Source organism: Tyto alba, unplaced genomic scaffold (assembly GCF_018691265.1).
Source record: "Tyto alba isolate M040663 unplaced genomic scaffold, T.alba_DEE_v4.0 Super-Scaffold_38, whole genome shotgun sequence".
NCBI lineage: Eukaryota > Metazoa > Chordata > Aves > Strigiformes > Tytonidae > Tyto > Tyto alba.
Genome location: NW_024881313.1, coordinates 11,509,835 through 11,523,044, shown reverse-complemented (window position 1 = coordinate 11,523,044; position 13,210 = coordinate 11,509,835). Strand labels below are relative to the sequence as shown.

Here is a 13,210-nt window from a genome sequence, read left to right as displayed (position 1 = left end):
ACATGCAACTGATAATTCACATAATTACATAGTCACTGTAGTGGATTTCTCAAAACAGCTTCACCTGTCCTCTATTATTTTAAGATTAATCTTCTTGTAAATATCTAATTGCAGGAATACCACCATATTATACAGTTACTAGACTACTAGACTCCAATCTGACACATATTAAAGTCAATGGGAGAATACATCTCCCCTTCAGTTAAAGAACTAAACTCTTAAAGACTCGGAGGAATCTAAAATAATACATTTGGACTTTAAGTCCCCCCTGGAAGCAAAGCGAGAGAGGCTTTTTCAATCAAATGACTTTGACAAGCACAGTTTTAAAAGAAGAATCACAGCACCCAGAAGTGTATTTATATAAAGCTCATTTTTGAAAAATAGAGATTAGGTTTTTTATGATATTGGCTAATTTCAAAACAGGACTATAAAACCTATACATGCATTAAAGTATGTGATAACATTATGTCCAAAACATTACTGACTGATTTGGGGTAGGTTCCTCATCAGTTTAATTCTTTCCTCAAACAAAAAAAAAAAAAAAACAAGTCTCAAGCTTAGCAAAAACACAAAGAAAAAGAAAGATTAATAAATATATAATTCAAAATTTTTAAAATTAAAATTAGTAAGTTCGTTTAATATTTTTTTTGTTCTTGTTACAAAATGTGATTTTTCCTCCCTATAACATTATAGATTTCAATAGAACTATTTGCATTTCGGATAGATAACACAATTTACTTTTTGCATAGTAAAGACCCCATATTGTAAATTATTTGAGGCAATAATCATGTGTTTATTCTCTCCTTCATGCAATTTATCCTAAATTAAATGATTTTACAACCTAGTTGAAATTTTGTTAAGCAAAAGTAACACTAAATACTTCATGAAGTTTCTACCCAGAAGTCTTAACATCATTTTAAAAAAATACCATTCATAATATACTTTTTTTTTGTAAGTTACCCATAGACATTTAAATACAATACTAATGGACCTTAAATACTTACAAGTTTTACACATCAACAGCATTGCTTAAAAATTCAACTTTAAACTTTCTATTGGCTTAGCTCTGTGGTTGCAGATACTAAAAGACACAGGAGTAGGCAGAAAGAAGTTATTTGTAACCAAACAGGAAGAGAAGCTGCTTAAAAAAAAAAAAAAAAAAGAAAAACAAAAACAAAAAAAAGTGGGTATCAATCAAGAATAAGAAAATAAAAAGCCAGAAAGAAAGCAACATGGTGAAATATTTCCAGAAATTCATCCAAGTTTCCTAACAATAGTTTAAACATGTTTCTCACAGTTCTTTCCACATTGGCCAGAGTGAAGATGACCACGCTTCAAACTCAACTATCTGATGCCTTTTGGATTTCCAGTTCCATAATACTACAGACATCGCTGATCTTCTAATGTGCCAGGAGAGAGGATGCGGGGGCTACTGTCGCGTATCCTGCTCCATTTGGAATCTATGATATTTAAAACTACCCATGTAATATACCTTTCTACTAAATAAAATTCTATTAGAACTAAACTCATTTCTACCCAAATGGACAAACAAGTAGTCTCAAAGTTTACAGGTTACCTAACTATCTGCCCAGCAACAGAGGAGTATTTCCCAAACTTTGTCATCCTGACTTTAACCAGAAAGAGTACAAACAGCACATACTCTACGATGGTTGCTACTGGTTTAATCCAAAAGACATCTCTAAGAAATGTCTGAGAGCTAAACAGAACCTGTGCTATTATCTGAAATTTGAGTAGTTCTGCTGAAGATGATGGCATGCCACACAAAAGCAAAATAATATTTTCTTATGCACTGCACAAAAAGAAAAGAGAGAAAAAGAACAAGATTCCCCAGACTAAAACTCTTATAAACTTGCCTTTCCTTTTCTTTTAAACTTCTATCACAGTTAGCAGATTCTCAGCTCCACAAACTACTGAGGACACTTTCCTTGTTGCTCTTGATACTTTAGGGTGAAAGAAGAATGACTAAAAAAGTCTCCATTGCCTATTTTTTTATATTCCTTTTATGAAAAGGCTATGAATGGAAAGGATTTTGAATATTATGTGCTTTCATGGGGAATTTATAAGCATGGCCATATAGCAGGGGAGCCAGTCCTAAGCACAGACAGAGGAATGAGAGAGCCTAGAGGGCTGCTGAAAAAACAGGCAAAAGAAACAAGAATAGAGAGACAGGATGCACACAGCGCGACTTTAGCCTGCTAAGGAGCAGACAAGCAGCTTAAACCTGACGTAGAAGAGAAGTCACTCAAGAGGGGTTAAACATTGGCAAGCACCAAAAGAGAATGAAGGGTTTCTGAAGCTTTTGTTTTAAACAGATTGAAGGGGAACTGGATTGGCACATTGAGTGGCATGACATTTAAAGCTTTGACAGAAGCTAAATGCAACCATTTCCCTGGGCCCATACCAGTGCTAAGCATATAATCCCTTCTGGAAAACAGACTAACTCCACCTCAAAACTTCTGCAGTATTTCCCCACCCCTCCTTGCTGCCACTGAGTGTTTTAGAACCCACATGCTTTAACAGGGGGCTGCTCTCCAAATTTCTGCAAGAAAATATTATCAGGGCTAGTAGATACTCCATTGTTCTTGTGCCAGCAATGTCCTTTATCACACGGTTTCGCTTCCCTTCGGCTGATCCCCTCCCGAGTTTGCAGATGGAGTCCATATCCTACGTAGCTTTCATTTCACTTGGTCAAACCATGATCTCCCTTATCTCTACGACAAGGCAGGCTCACTATATATTCAGACCACCCTTTTAGCTCTTCTCAGCATCTGATCCAATTTTAGTTATTTCTTCTTGAGGATGTGATCAAAACATTTCAGCTCATCCTAAGCGTGTTGGGTTTGTGTGTGTGTGTCAGGCTTTTTGGTGGTAGGAGGGAGCTACAGCGATGGCCCCTGTGAGAAGCTTCTAGAAGCTCCCCTGGCTCCAAGCCAGACCCACCTCTGGCCAAGGCTAAGCCAATCAGCAATGGTGGCTGTGCCTCTGTGATAACATATTTAAGAAGGGGAACCTGGGAGGAAGAGTTGGAGTTGTGAGGGAGACACCTATACCAACACTGAGGACAGTGGAAGAAAGGAGGAGGGGGAGGGAGGTGTGCCAGAGTAGATGCCCACCTGCAGCATGTGGAGGACCCCACACAGGTGACTAAACCTGAAGGAGGCCAGGACTCTGCAGGAAGAAGCCTCCACTGTTGCAGTTCAGTGCTGGGAGAACTGCAATACATGGGACGAATCCATGCTGCAACAGCTCAGGAAGAGCTGCAGCCCACGAGGAAGATTCATGTTGGATAAAGTTTGTGTAGGACTGTCACCTGTGAGAGGGACCCTGCACCAGAGCAGGGAAGGAGTGTGAGGAGTCCTCCCTCCAAGGAGGAAGGAGCAGTGGAACTGACCATAAGCCCCATCCCCTGCTCTTCTCTGTGCCTCTGGGGTGGGGGGGGACGTAGAGACATTGGCAGCAAAGCTGAGCCTGGGAAGAAGAGAAGGGGGGGGGGGAGGTGGTTTAAAGATGTGATTGTATTTCTCACTGTCCTACTCTGTTTGTTAAGTGTTCTTGTTGTCAGTGTTTGAATTAAACTGATGTTCTTTTTCTTCCCTGAACGAGTCTGTCTTTTGCTCCTGACTATAATGCGTGAGTCATCCCTCCCTGTCCTTGTCTCAATCCCCAAGTCTTTTTTGTATCTTCTCCTTCCCATTCCTGAGCAAGCAGCTGCCTGGTGCTCAGTTGCCTTCTGGGCTCAAGCCACAACATTAAGTTATTGTGAGATTACACTAATATTTTTATTAGATCTGTCAGAACCCTCTCTACCCAGGCATCACAAGGTTAGATTTTGCTTTTTCCATTGCTACATTACATTGGCAGTCCAGGTGATTATTTCCTTTATTTTGTCCCTAAACTTCTACCACAGAACAAATTTTATGTGCATGATATATCTATATATGAATATGAGGAGTAATTAATTAATTACCACATCATTCCAAAGCCTCAATTTCATCAACTTGTGATATCAACATTTTTGCCAAATGTACACTAGAGGAGAAAAGGACAACTGTGGACAGACTTGGTTTTCATTCATAAATTTCAAGAAAGCCGCTACACATCCACATACCACCATTCAACCATCTGAAAGTTAAAGTGTATTCTCAAATTTTACAACAGTAATTTTCAACCTGCAATATGAAAATGACTTCCAAGAGGTCTAATATACATAATTAAGAAAAATGGGACTCCTGACAGCAAGATTTAAATGGAAAATTGATTCCAAGGGAAAATTATCAGTGGTCTGAAAATTGCAATAAATCTGAAAACCACTTCTTGTATTATTTGGATATCTTCCTTGCATGTGGTAGTTTGAGGGCAGTGCACAGTTCTGACAGGCACTCTATGCTTCTGAGAAGTAAAACTAACAGTTCAAAGACACTGAACATATTTAGCTCATTAATAGTCCTGCTTCTGGAAGAAAAAGTAACTTTTAAATCAGAACAATCCAGAATAGCAGACTGAAACCTGCGATGTATGTGCATATCAGCATCCTAGCTCATCTTTTCCTGCATCTCCTTCACCATACACTCATTCAATCCTGGTTTCAAACCCTGTAAGGTAACAGTCACAACCAAACGAGATAATAAATAAAGAAGCAAGATTTTCTTTCATATTATTAAAGAAACAAATCCCAGGATATCCCTTGTATTATCTACACATTGTCTTTTCACTTGAAAATAGAGCTGGAGAAGTTAGACTATGCTACGGAAAAGAACTAATTTAATACAGTTTTGAAGCTGTTAAGAAAAAAACTGAAATGCTTTGTCTGCCTGATTACATTCTGAATACATTTTTGATACATTGATTAACTATTGATTAAGTGTGGCAAAGCACTGACTTGCATCTTTAGAATTTAGAGTGGTCAGGGAGAGATAAGTGACAAGGCATTTCACCCCACTCGTATTGACCAAGTAGTTACCAAAGGAACTACTAAGAATGGAAAGCATGGGATTTGGCTACTTCAGTTGAATTCATTGATTCAGTAAGATTTTTAGTGTCAAGTACCAACTAACCATTAAAATTATCCCTTTCTCCCCAGACCACATTAATGTTTCAATAGGATCCAAATAAAAACTTTGTTGTTCCCATGTGGATTTTAAGGAGGGCATTCTAGTCCCCTTCCCCCTCTCTTATGGCCAGCTGTAACAAATGCACTATGTACAAATGCTGTAATATATGGTACACTGACAAGATACATAACCTATAGAATTACTGTGTCAGAATATTATCACTTTGTCAGCTTCTCACTACTCCCTCTTGTCATAAAATGCACAATGTGGGAAGATAAATGCAGATCCAAGTGCCTAACCACAGCTGGAATTTCTGGTATGTTGTACTGCCCAGTAAAATGAATTATAAAACAACAGGAATAAAGTGACAGTTGCTAAAGATGCCCTAAATTCTTTAGCTTACAAAGACAAGTCACAAACACTATTAAACCTCAATCTGCTCCAAGGACAAAAAATCTGGGCAAAGCAGGGCAAGTGCCGTTTCACCAGAAAACTTGCATTACTCCAGAGTAGTGCCATGAAACCAGTGAAATATCTGATAACTTCGGGTAAGAAAAGGAAACTTCTCTACAGTGCTGCTGAATCTCAAGTCAGAACAGGTCTAACAAAATTAACCACTCACATAAATCTTGATTTTTTAAAAAGTCTTATATTATTATCTAATATTGTGTCCCTGGCCTTAACAGAAACCAAGTCATTTTAAAATAAAACCATGGCCAAAACAGTACCACGTCACAGACACATACCTAAAAAATCATCTTCTCCCAAAGCACAGCATGCTGCTCTCAAGCAACTTGGATAACATTCATCCCCCACTGCCTTCCAGATGCCCTCCAAGAGACCTCTCAGAAGAAAAGGCTTTCGCAATAGGATCTTCAGAAAAGAGGACTAAAGTTAGGAAAGGGCAGGACAGGTCCTATACATGAGTGGCAAAGAATTTTAATATGTTATCCTACACACATTAAAACTAAAGCATGAGCTGATCAGCTTTTAAATAGTGGACATTTTTAATGAAGTACAAGAGTCTGTTAAAACAACTTCCTTCAGTGCAGATCCATCAAACTCGGTGCTGATTTGTAAATTGCTAAATGTATTCATGCCAGAATTTTAACTTAGAATTAAGCATCCCAACCTTAGTGTTATATATTAAATAGTGCATACTACACACAAAACCACATCCATAACCCAGAACTATTTTTTTTTTCAGTTTCCATAATACCACAATTTACTTGAGTTATTAAAATACCATCAACTTGAACTTAATTTTAGGCCAACAGCATTTACTGTAAGAGTGATTTAAAAAAAAAAAAAAAAAATAGACGTTTTAATTTACTTTCCTTTTGGTTGTTTGAGAATCCTTCAGAAGAACTCTCAATGTATGGGATATAAACCTGTCCCCATCCCCTCTGCTCTCTTTTCACACGTCTCTTTACTCTTGCACCATCAGCTTCACCAGTCCTGTTACAAAACACCCTATAACCACGTAAGTTAACAGCACGGAACGCTTCCAGGCACAGGGTTGTACTTCTGCCAGCATATAAAGGGAGCAGCTACAACCCAACTCCCGTAACACGCACAAATTAATCTGACAAATGAGATTTTTTTTTTTTTTTCTTCCTAATGTCTTTCAGAGACAGCAACTCTTTGCTTTCGGAAAGCAACCTGACAGTTTCACCCCCGAACCGAGGGCTCGCCCATGGGAAGCCTGACAAACCCTCTCCTGACGGCTTCTTTGCGCCCAGCGTATTCTTTGCTTTTTATAGACATGGCTTGGCGTCACGCTTTTTAGCTTTGCCCCCCTCCCCCTCGGAGCGTAAGCACAGCTGAACAGGCCGCTTCTGAGACGGTTAAACTCTGCAGAAGAGCTACAGACACACACACACCCCACCCCCCCACCCCCCCCCCCAAGCAGCGTGCCCAGCCGGGCGCCCGACCGCCTTCGCAACTCCGCGGCACCGACAGCCCGCACCGACCCCGCCGGACCAGCCGGGTCCCGGCCCGTTCTCAGCCGGGCCGGGGCCGCTCGGGGTCCCGCACCGCTCCCCGGCCCCGCGGGCAGCTCCCGGCGGAACCGGGCGGCGCGGACGGAGCGCGGGGCGCGGGCGGAGGAGCGCGGGTGAGCGCCCGCTGCCGCCCGCCGCTGCCCCCGCGCACCGCCGCGCGCCTTCCCCGCACCTTTCCGCGCGCACCGCGGCCGCAGAGCGAACCCGCGGCAGGCGCTCCCCGCGCAGAGAGAGGGCGCGGGGGGGCGCCCCGGGGCCGCGCCGCGCACCCCGCCCGCACTCACCGCGCCGGGACGCGGCGGCTCCGTCTCCCTCCCGCCCGCGCCCTTCCGCGGGCCTTCGCCCGCCCCCCCCCACCCCCCCCGGCATCACGCGGCGGCCCGGCCGCCCCTCCCCAGGAGCCGGCGGCTCCATCCGCAATGCAGCTGCGGCCGCCCTCTCCTCCTCCTCCTCTTCCTCCGCCTCCTCCTCCTCCTCCTCCGGCCGGAGCGGGCACCTGCCCGCCGCCCCCTCGGATCCGAGCTCACCCGCTGGGCAGCGCGGCCCCGGGGGCGGGCGGGCGGGCGGACGGACGGACGGACGGACGGACGGACGGACGGCGCGGGGGCACCGCGCCTGGGCGCACGGCCAGAGCGGGGTCAGGGAGCTCCTGGCGCTGGGGCGCCGTCAGGGGTGTGAAACGAGGAGGAGATTGGGGGAGAAAAAGAAAAATAAGAAGGAAAAAAAAAAAAAAAAAGGGGAGGGGGGAAAAGGTGTTATTTCCAAAAAGGACTTTTGCAGGCTGCTTCTCCCTCAAAACCTATTACTGCGTCGGACCCCTGGGACAGGGTGAGATTAATTGCTCTGTGTTATGAAGAAAATGATAGATGACATTAATCAGGGAAGTCGTAAGTCGTCCACGTTTGTAGATGGAATTCAGAGATTAGCCGGGACAGATGGCAGGCAAACACAGCGCTCTCCAGGTCTGGCGTAAATCACCCAACTTCGGGAATTATTAAACAGCCAATGACAGAATCTCATACATTTTCTTAAAGAGAAGTGTTTCTTAGGAAGATGAATATTCACTTCATGTTATGACAGAGTGTTTCCAATCGCTGTTACATTTCCCTTTCTAAATAATTAAACTATTTGGGTTTCCTTCCTGGATGTCAGAAGCTTCAAAGCTGAAAAAGAAACAAGGCTTTTCACACAGTTATCTTTCAGACATGGATAAGAAGCAAAGCTAGGTAAACTACATGAGTACCCAAATCATTGCTTTAATGATCTTTCTGAAATAAACAGGCAAAGTTGTAAGGTAATAGGTTTGTCCTGATCTCTCCAGTAGATTTATCTTTACTTGCAGAAACTACTGCAGCAAAATATTTTTGTGTGTGTGTGTTTTTTGTTTTTTTTTTTTTTTTTTTTCATGCAATTTGAGGAAAGCAGTGAAACAATGCCACTTTTATTCAATACTTCTAAAAGAACATTAGACATTCTGTGGAAACTAAATATTCCAAGTGGAGAGATCTTTTTTCATTAGCCTCCCCTATTTTTTTTTTTTTTCACATAGCAAAAATGAGTTATGGTATGATCAACTTCAATCAATCTTTCATGGTATCACATTGATTGATATATCAAATACTTGCCTCAATATAAGCTTAGCACCAATATCTATGACTGAGCTTGATTGCATGTCCTGCAATATTGTGATCAATCTACAGTAACATCCATAATTTTGCAGAAACCTGCTCTATAAATTCAATAATAACATCTATTCTATCACATAAAAGGGACCACGGTCCAAAACACACTGTATATAATAGTTATTTTAAAAATATTCAAATGTTAACCTCATGGTATGTAAAGTAAATATTTACCATGCTAAACAGTTTAAATTTCATTAATAAAAACTTCTTTTAGGGAAATTCATGTTATTTTTATTAGAGTTAAGAAAAACAATGTACAAAATATCAAAAGTGGTTTTGTTTTTTTTTTTTTTTAACTTACTCTCAGCATTTGGATTTACAGAGCACTGTACTCTAACCCAACTTTAAATTGCTTCAGTACCTGATGCAAAAACAATCATACACATGTATCATACTTCCTAACTTTGATGCAAAATCCAGGGGGAAATCAGGTTTAAATTATTTAATTTTTAAATCAAAAGGGCAAACCTAACACTTCAGATGGGGAACCAGATAAATTTTATGACTTAGAAATATCACTGTATACAGAGTACTTTAGGTTGGAGTGGACCTTTAGAGATGATGTAGCTCAAGCCCCTGCTCAAGGCATCACAACTTAAAAGCTAGAGCAGCTTCCTCAGCACCTTGTCCAGCCAAGTTTCAAAGATCCCCAAGAATGGAGATTCTGACTTTTCTGGAAAAACTGTTCAATTTTGACTACTGCTTATTATGGAGAACGCCTTCTTTTTTCCTAGTAAGTATTTCCCTTGCTGCAACTTGTGTCTGTTGCCACTCATCCTTTCTCTGGACACCTGAGGAGAGCGTGGTTCTGCCTTCCCCGTAAGCAGTAGTTGCAGATGGAAATTAGATCCTCCACCTTATCCTACTTTTCTCCAGATCTCCCAGAAATATCACTAACTGTTCACAAATTCACTACTCTTTCCTATTCTTTTTTCATAAATCTCAGTGAATTTAATACTATAAAGTAAAACTCTTGTTTGGGGGAGGGGGGGGGGGAGAGGCCCCATCTCTCACAGTATTAAAAATGGATAGCTAAAATGACTCATTCATCTTCTAAGAGAGGTACTCATGATGAAACCCACACAAAACAGCATGATCTAAGTAAAATACCCTCCTAAGTTCCTATTTCTATCAGAAAGACCAAAGATTCAGGTCAAAGTCACTTATGTCCCATTTGGCCATACAAGTTGGTCATACAGTAACTTTTTAAGGGCATCAGCAGCACCTACAAAGCAGACTGAGTTTTCTGAGGCCTTAATTAAAAAAAAAAAAAAAAAAAAAAAAAAAGTTTAATACTGAATGTTAGGTTTTTCCACTAACAGTAATGACGTTTGCCTGAGATGCAGTTTCTTGGGCATATTTGAAAGCTAGTACACATTTTTATGCACGTGGCCTGTGCCCAGCTGCACAGCTAGTGCTGAGAGAGTCAAGTGAAGGGAAGCTGTTGGTGACGGTAGCTCAGAGGGAGGTTGGGAAAGGGAAGACCTGACAAAAAAGGTAGCATAGGTTGAAACTGTTTTCCCTCTTGTTCACACAAATTCTGGTTTGTCTGCCATCTCAGCAAAAGAGAATACTAGAATTTCTAGCAATTGTATTAATCTTGAACTCTTTGAATTGCTTACCAGTGTTCTCATTAATACTATTTGTATTTTAACTTATTCTCAGTTTCTCCATTATATAAATTATGTGCTCGTATTCTCTGCATACATATATATATATAACTTATCAAAAAATACATATACTTATAAGGTACATAATTTTAAGCATCTCATGGATGCAAACATTCTTGTTCTAGAGAATCCCCACTTCACAGCAGGAACAAGCAGGTAGGTATATCTGAAATGTCATCTTCTTCTACAATGTAGAATCACCATCACATTCTAATCAAATCTAGCAGCCTTGCAAGGTATGTTTGTAATTTGTTTTGTGAGCTTTTTCAGGCCCTTTAAAGCAAGGCAAGGATAAGAACTGAAAAGAAATTGGCTCAAGTCTTCTGGGAGACAGTCTTTAAAGAAACAAGCAAAAAATCTCTTCTTAAATCTGTTAAGAACTTGTGAAACCTTTCAGAGGTTTTGTAATCATGCAAAAAATACAAGGGAAAAAATCTTCCCTAAGGGACATGACAAGAGCAAATACATGTTCATAGTCAACGAGCTAAACAATTCAACAAACTGGAGTGGGATAAGGAAGTTTTCACCTCAGTTCAGCAAAGCTGTGATAAATTGACTGAGTTGATACTGTTTAACATATTCTATGCCTTATGTGACATTAATTAGTTATTTCAGTGCGTAGAAGTCTACCCAAGAAATCACCAGCACAGCAGACCCTAATTGGCATTCTTGTTCACAGTCTATGTAGAAAGCATTCACTTCCCAGCACTGTGTGGACACAGATGGCACACACAACCATACCGCTGATTATACTGAAACATTTAAGGCAAAAATGATGGTGAAGTGCAGACAGGCTTACATTGCCCATGCCTATGATGCAACTCAGCACTTACCTGCTCTTTTCTGAACCATTGTCTTCTAGCCTTGTTTTAAAATAAGAAAGAAGTTATCATTAGATAAATGTATTTTCCCTTCCTCCATTTGAAATGCTATTGCCAACACAAAGTCAAAAATCTGATAGTTTTTTATTCAAGGTCTATTCCTTACAAGAATAAGCAATAGAGCAGTCTGAAGGCACTCCTTTGGTATTTTGACCACACATTCTAAAGCAGAAAAAACACAAAAGAATACTTAATATCCCATCTATTTAGGGATACCTCTGTGTTTGCCTCAGAAACAAAACTGTCTTGTGTCATATCTGATACATCCAAACTGGAAGACCTTCCATCTGTTAGTTTTCCTAACAGATTTACATATCTCAAAAGGCTTCCACCGAAGAATTTTCTTTTCCTAAAACATCAAATGAATTGTTAACAGTGCATCTGATCTACTAAAAGTAGATTATAAAAAATATATTTGAATGGAAGCAGTTGTTGGACATTCTCGTTCAAATCCATTTTTCTGTGTATCCTCTAAAAGCTGAACACTTGAAAGTACTAGAATATAAATTGTTCATTGAGGAAAGTTCTGCTATGACATAAAGGTTTGCCTTGGAAGAACTAATATTTGAATCCAGTTTTAAGAGATATATCATATTTTATATCTACCAGCATGAGATTTTATAACTCCAGCAATACTATGAAGATCAGAGCAAAAAATATTTCCAGCTGTCAAGAATAAGAAATCTGGAAAGCTTCGTAGGGATGGGAGGAAAGCCTGGAGAGCATCTGGAGGGTAAGGGAGAAAGAAGAGCCTGAAATCATATTGCCCAGAACAAGGATGGGCACAAGGGCAGAACAGCGATGGGATACACAGTGGCTGCTGGAAGCTGGGAATGACATTTATGTAACTAAAGCAAGAAAATGTTTTCAGGGTAGAACTAGCTAATTTTTTTTTTTTTTTTTTTTTTTTAAATCCACATGGGGATTTAGCTTCTCAGGTAAAATTATTTTGCCTAAGGCCTGCAAGCTTTGCTGTTAAAAGCTCCGTGCAACAAGCAGTGAAAATTTTATTCAGATCAATGAGGTTAATAGGACCGTTCCAACGTTTCACACTTTAAGAAATTGAAAGAGGAAATAAAGTTATGAGCATCCACTTCAATTTATATATGCGGTCTGCTATGCTTGCCATGCCAATAAGCACATGTGGGCTCTTGAAGGAAATTGTACTATTATAAAGATCTATACTGTTTCTTGTGACAAAGTATTTTGGGGATTTTCCTAGCAACAGGACAGGATGGCATACAGCTGTTGCAGTAGGCCTACAGGGATGACAACTGTCAGTCATGAGTTAGGACAGCTCAAAGTCTACCCTACCTTATAGAGGTGGGGTATATGGAATATAGAAATCCCTGTGCAGAAGACTGCATGGTTACAGTGCAGCAAAGGATCCATTCATTCCTCTTGCCAAGTTCTCCAAGTTGTAGCTGATCTAGGTGTACCTAAGGATACTCACTAAACATTTTAAATTGTTTATAGTAGAATATTTTAATAGAAATTACTTTCAAAACATGAGAGCTCTGGCTTGTATGCATATTTTTAGGCAATATACCTAGTTCTTTATGAAATATGAATTACTGTTGGATTTTTAAAACAATTAATTCAATTGTTATTAATTTCATTAAAAACTCAATGTATTTTTACAAAAGAACATATATCCCTGATCATCCTTATTTCGTGGGGGGGGGAAATAGTTTGTGTCATCCCAAATTAATGTTAGTATTTTAACCCACCTCTCCCCTGTTTTAATCTGAAGGTACAAGGAGTTTGAGGAGAACATTCCAGTCCTGGATTCATGCTCCTGGAACATGCTCTGGACTGCATTTACTGCTTTTCTTTCTTGAGTATTCACCTGTAAATTTAAAACTCTATCATATACTGCACATCCAATATACACCAAAC

At 40.3% G+C, this 13,210-nt stretch overlaps 1 protein-coding gene across 4 annotated transcripts in view; it reads right to left on the bottom strand.

Moving 5' to 3' along the window:
• THSD7A (thrombospondin type 1 domain containing 7A) overlaps nucleotides 1-7,408 on the bottom strand; it is a 290,606-nt gene extending 283,198 nt beyond the window's left edge. The window contains exon 1 of one of the 4 annotated variants that reach the window (XM_032991409.2): nucleotides 7,360-7,408. The gene's annotated coding sequence lies outside the window, so the exon portion shown is untranslated. Of the gene's footprint in view, nucleotides 1-5,818; nucleotides 6,890-7,247; nucleotides 7,318-7,359 lie in introns of those variants that run through there. The other 3 variants (XM_042801868.1, XM_032991407.2, XM_032991410.2) reach the window with 3 other exon arrangements.
• Nucleotides 7,409-13,210: the final 5,802 nt, after the last annotated feature.